Source organism: Triturus cristatus, chromosome 3_1, assembly GCF_964204655.1.
Source record: "Triturus cristatus chromosome 3_1, aTriCri1.1, whole genome shotgun sequence".
Classification (NCBI taxonomy): domain Eukaryota; kingdom Metazoa; phylum Chordata; class Amphibia; order Caudata; family Salamandridae; genus Triturus; species Triturus cristatus.
The window spans coordinates 1,044,902,516-1,044,908,601 of record NC_140583.1 but is presented as its reverse complement, the minus strand read 5'-3'; the positions used below and the strand labels follow the sequence as shown (position 1 = coordinate 1,044,908,601).

General features: G+C 41.6%; 1 long non-coding RNA gene across 1 annotated transcript; it reads left to right on the top strand.

Moving 5' to 3' along the window:
* Positions 1–2,831: 2,831 nt before the first annotated feature.
* LOC146861476 (uncharacterized) lies at positions 2,832–4,337 on the top strand. The gene is made up of 5 exons (XR_014979265.1): positions 2,832–2,980; positions 3,075–3,148; positions 3,260–3,373; positions 3,466–3,555; positions 4,027–4,337. It is a non-coding gene; the product is annotated as an uncharacterized LOC146861476 (long non-coding RNA).
* Positions 4,338–6,086: the final 1,749 nt, after the last annotated feature.

The window sequence follows — 6,086 nt, the reverse complement described above, 5'->3', positions numbered from 1 at the left end:
TACATTGCCGTTGCGACACAGTTTCCTTACTACCAAGATATAAATATGGGCCTTAGTGTTTCCCCAAGCCAAGCACTCTTAATGCATAATACCTACCAGTATGGACGATATGTGACTCCTACACCTTGTAACCCTCATTGTCTTATGTAAAATTTCCTGTACTATGATTTACACTCTTGTATGATTTATTGCCTTGTAAAGCGTTCTGATGCCCTACATTGGGATAAGTAGCACTGTGATAGAAGGAAATAAAAAATTGTAATAAAATATTAATCGACATTTAAATTGTTATTTGTGTAGTTACTCGCACAGATACATACACATGGCATTCTTACAGTGCATGCACGTCTATAGGTGGTAAACAATATAACAAACCTGACACCAAATCATAGTTTCTCTTAAGCAATTGTGAAGTGATAAGTCGTGTGCATGTTTCCCTTAATTGTATTGGCGTCTAGGTGTTAGGCTCCGCATTATTTCCAGCAATATGTAAAGAAAATAAAGGCGAATGGCCCTTTAGATCAAACTTTTGTTTTGGGTTCAGCTGGAAGTGAAAATAAGAAAGCCCCTCTCTCCACCTGCAGGTTGCACCTCTGAATGGCAGTAGAAAAATGTATGAGAGCAGATGAAGGTGTCCTGGTGTCAGTGAATTACACTTGGAAAAATTCTGCATCTTTTACTGGGGCCAGCACAGATGTGGCTCCATAATAGGGGCAGTATCCATCATCTAGCTGGAAATTCTCTGCCCTGGTTGTCACTGATTACTTGATGAGCTCTCTGAGTGTTGCGAGTACTTAATTTGTAGTAGGTTGAGTGCTGGTGCCCAAAGCTCTTATCTGAAACCTGCTGATGGTGCAATTAAATGATGTCACACAGAATTACAAGGGTACATAGACTTCAATCCATCTCAAGCCTCTTTAATCCACTAGCAGACACTCCCTCTCCCTTTATCTCAGGCTTCCAGGCTCCTGCCTTGTCCCTTTGCGACAGTTTTTCCGTCTTTTTCTTCCTACTTCTTTCCTCTATGTCTGTATTTCCCTCTCTTGCTTGCGGTTAATGTCTGATGCAGAAAAATAAGTGCTGGTTCAAAAAATATGTTCCGGTTTCCCCCATCGGCAACCACCAGCTCAAATTAAGCACTGTTGAAGTCAAGCATCTCGTCTGGCGCATCTCGGCTAGGGCATCTTGTGGATTACCCATAGCATGCAGGGGAGGCCCATCCACCCGTGAGGGATTAAGTCCACTAAGTCAGGCAGAAGCTATCGCCTAACTGCTAATCGTTAAACACGTATTTATTTTATTCTCGCGCCTGTCCTTGCCAGTTTGTTCAAACGGCCCTTTAAACACCAGTTTACATGCGTGGCTACATGCTAGGACAAGAATTAGCACTGTTAAGGTATGTAGAACATTTAGTCATCAGTGTCGGATGTCAGTTTGTGCAGCAGACCTAGTTGTGACTTTTACCTTCAGCAGGTGATGAAATACAGGAGCCTGCAGTAACACCTGGTACATTGCTGTTGCTTATAATACTGACTGTCTTGCTGCAGAGTCAGAACAGTGGCTACCTACTATAAAATGTAAGAGGGGATGGGGCCCACTGGCTATTGGCTATGTCATGGTGTTTATAAAGTTGCATTGTTGGTGGCGTCAGCCAGCCATGAAGTGTATTTTGTTTCTACATGACAAAAAACAATGACTGTTACATGCATGGAGTTTTTCACTACATGTGTAAGCCACTGATCAGCTTCACACAGCTGTCCTGGAAAGAATAAATATAATGTGTATTTGTTAAGCGCACATTCACCCAGAAGGGCATCTTGGCACTGAATTTCAGATGTCTATTGCTAGCCAACTCAATGGTACTCATTTTCTCGACCTCAGAAGGATGAAAGGACGAGTGGATACACCAGGATTTGACCCTGTGACCATGAGGTCAAACACACACCCCTACAGTGGATACATTAGTGCACTAAGCCACCAGTGACGGCCGGGTTATAGGTTTCCCCACTTCTAAATGAGGTGGAAGTAAGACTTTGGTCAGGCAGGAGTCCTGTCAATTTTACAGCAGAACAGCAGCCTCCCCAATTTAAGTCAGAGCGCTGTTCTCTAACCGCCCCTCCCCCTTCACTCGCCCTCCATGTCTTTAGGCGTTAGTTTTCCCAAAGTGGTTCTAACTGTAGCAGCTTCAGCAACTTGCATCTATTAAGGATATTGTGGTTCCCAAGGGATGTATACGTTGGAGTGAGGACTGATATCATCACAGTTTTTCCCATTGACCTTCTTGGATCTTGATACATGGTGGCTTCCATTTTAGGCATAATAACATTTTGAGCCAGGACTACCTGGCACGCAGTGGAACAGCAATCGAGGCATGGGGAAGCGCTTATGGGAACCTGGTCTTAGGGAAACACAGGTGCCAGGAGACACATGGCAAAGAGGATTCAGGAACCTATGTAAGCTAAAGAATGGACCTAATTCCATAGCCAAATAGAAAATCAAGTCACTCCACTAATACATGTAAACTATTGGCTCAGCCTCAGAGCAAATAAAAGGGCCATTAGCCCTTTATAGTGGCCCTCCATCACCAGAGCAGTTACGAGGCAAAACATAAGAGGGTAGTAACCTGTTAGCATGGAGTTCAGCAAAACCATAAACAATGCGCTCCTGTTCCATTGCGGAGGGCTCAAGGACAGAAGACAAGAGTTCCTATGTTTTCTCCATTAGTTATCCCCTACAAGATGGCCGTTGTTTCTCACTGGCTCTGTGACTTTCGTGCACAACAGTCCATCCCTCTATCTTTAGGATAGCGGAAGCGCTTGCATGACTGGCCCCGCACTCTTAGTACTTGCCTACTTAAGACACAGTTTGAGTTCTTGCTCCCACCCCTCCCGTCTGAGCTTCGAGGAATACGAGAGACGACTACCGGCTAAGGACTTAACCTAACGACTAGACTTTTGGTTGGGTCTCTTTTCAAACTCAAGTAAGCAAATCCTTAACCGCCGTAGCACTTCATTACTCGTATGCACGGGTCCGATTTAGTCGTTACATCTAATACGTTGCTTTCCGTATTTTAGATATCTTCATCTCTACGGATTAAGTTATAACTATCATCCCACCATAATCGAGGCTACTCTGGACCTCTCTCGAGGTAAGCCGCTATGCTACCATCGTCATATCCCCTGTGAACTCACTGTTAGACACGCGAGTTTTAATGTCCACAATACCATCTGTCAATTTCCCAATCTGTTTTTATTTGTAGATAACCGCATTCCTCAAGCCTTATCTGACTGCTCATATATGGAGCATCTATATTGAGTAATCGCACTACATGATTCACATGATTTGTTGAGGAGAGACGACCAGCTGAAAACAGGTCGGTCCCATATCTCTGCCATCCAGGCTTTGCTTGCACTTAGAACCTTTACAACACATTAACCATACATTTTTTCATTTCTTCTTCAACAGTTAGTAACCATATATATACATGTGGTGACAGAGCCGATGTGAAGCACGATTCATGTGCTAGCGATTCCTTTGCTCCACCAAACCAAATTTGTGAGTTACCATGTATAAACAGACATGATTCTAATCTGCTTAGTGTAGTATAACTTTACACTTTATTGCGCCAACCCCTCACTTTTACGGCTTTAATTTATTTTATTTGACTTCCATTTACCTATACCCATTTACTTGTCTTTTCATATTTATCTTTGACTTTTCTATCCCAATTGCCCCCTCTGGCAAGGCCACAAGCCACCTTTGTGTGTCCTTGGTCCTTCTTTTTGTATGTTAGAATTACATAGGTACATGATACGAACCCACTATTGGTGATGGTTTTTAAGGTGTAAAAACTTTTAGCTCACGTTAAGAGATTCTAAAATCTGAAAAGTTGACTAGTGATTTTAAACGTTTCTTTATTTAAAATGCCACATACACTATGTGAAGTATGGGCATTAAATAGCTGTTTGTGATTGTATCTATTGGTTGACTAAGCATGCTCTTGATAGCTGTCTGTATTTTATTTAGGCACTGGTGAACATACTGTATGGCCCCCTGACGAAGGCACATGCCGAAACGCGCGTAGGATTATGGAAACATCCTTAGGCCATTGACACACTTAATCAATTGTGTAACAGATTGCAAATATTGTTATTATTACTGTGTCTTTTCCATATTGTTTATTTTTTTATGTTTATTTTTCGGAGACCATCCATGTCATCCTTGGCTCAACATCTTTATGTATATAGCAATGAAACAACTGTGATTATTCCTATGTATATATGTCAAATTTAAAAATGAACTTTTTTTCTTTATTCAAAACTATTAAACATTTGCTATAAAAATAGCTTCTATAACTAGTTTTGCTTTCAAGAGCTATGCTGCCTATGTTTGTTGAAATTAAGACATCAATCCTGTTTCCTAAATCTTTGCTTCTTTTCATTTAACCTACAGCAATAGACCCCAGACAGGAAAAACACAAACCAACTTAACACAGACAGGTTTAGATGGCAGGTCGAAGGCCCAATTTCCATGTGGACCTCTCCACACAGATATCCTACGCCCCATTTATTTATGGGCCGAGACACCTTCATGGGCATTCCTCCAAGTACCTTCCTGCCCTGTGGGCAAACACACAACTACACACACACTCTGGGCCAAAGCACTAGGAGACCAATCAATTGGTGAATGTGCCTGGTGCAAAAACACGTTTCATTACAATGACCTGTAATACAGTACTTGAGGCATAGGAAGCCGAATTAGTCACCAAGACTCCATGAGTGGCAGATGAGTTCTGTCTACCTACCCCAACCCTGTGTCTAGCACTCATTAACCAGTCCATCAGCATGGATTCTTTTACAGTCGTCCATGTAGTGCCTGGTCGAGCACTCAAAGGCATGACACTTTATTATACTAAGAAATCGATTCAGAAATTGTTGACCCAATATCGGTACCTCATTCATCTTACTTACTCATTCACTTACTCATAAAATCTTTAATCAGTTTTGACAAAATAAAACCATAAAAGACATGAGTAGTAAATGAACTGAATCAATCACATTGTGAAAAATGTCTTTAGTCGGTCAGCTCCTGATAAAAAACAGGCTAAATAGGAGTTTGCACCTCAGACAGTAGCTGTAAGTAAAACAAAGCAGGTCGAACTTGTTTAAAATGTTTGCCAACCAGCAGAAAGATAATGAAAGACTTGCAAAGTTTTTTTTTTTTTAAATAAAAGAACAAAACATAATATAATGCTGAGTATCCTGTGTGGAAACGTGGTCGCATGTACATGGGACAGAAGTAGAATCAAAGGAGCGGGTGATGAAACTAAATAAGTCTAAAACCAGTCAAATGGAAACAATGGTGATTTGACATATCAAAAGTTAAGCGTGTCTTCATCCCCAGAGTAGTTTGTAGCGAAACATAGGTTCTAACCGAAAAGGTATGCAATTCAATTGGGGCTCTCTCTTTTGTTTTCCAATAATAATAATCCACATTTGTAAAGCACGAACAATCACCCGTAAGGGTCTCTAGGTGCTGGGGGCCATTGGGAAGATTAAGCAAGCTATTGCCCAGAGTCACATGGTGCTGGGCTAATCTGCCACCAGCGCCTGGGATTGAGCCGTGATCCCCAGATTCCAGAGTCAGTCACCCTGGCCGCTGCGCCACACCTCTTCCCAATCTGTGAATGCCGGCTTGGTCCAAGAAACATCACCAGTGACAATACAATCAGGATTATTTCAAATTTTACGCCGTCCCAATTCACTAAAACACACTTTGACATACTTTAACCAAGCTATACTGGACATTTGATAAAAGGACATTCAGTCCTTCATGATAAGACGATTAAGGATCTTTTCAGGTCCCAGCCAAACAGCCAGAGTAACAAAGGTCGCATCTGCAGGATACCAGTCAAAATCCCAAGCCCAATTTCCTTTGTGAATAATAAATGATGAAGAACTGTGTGGGAGACATAAAAAAAGTCTTCTAAGGAATTTGTTCTCGATAACAGCAAGCATTGAAAGATTAGCAACGCCCCAAATATCACTGACAAATGCAGCAATAGGAACACATTTAGCTTTATGAAT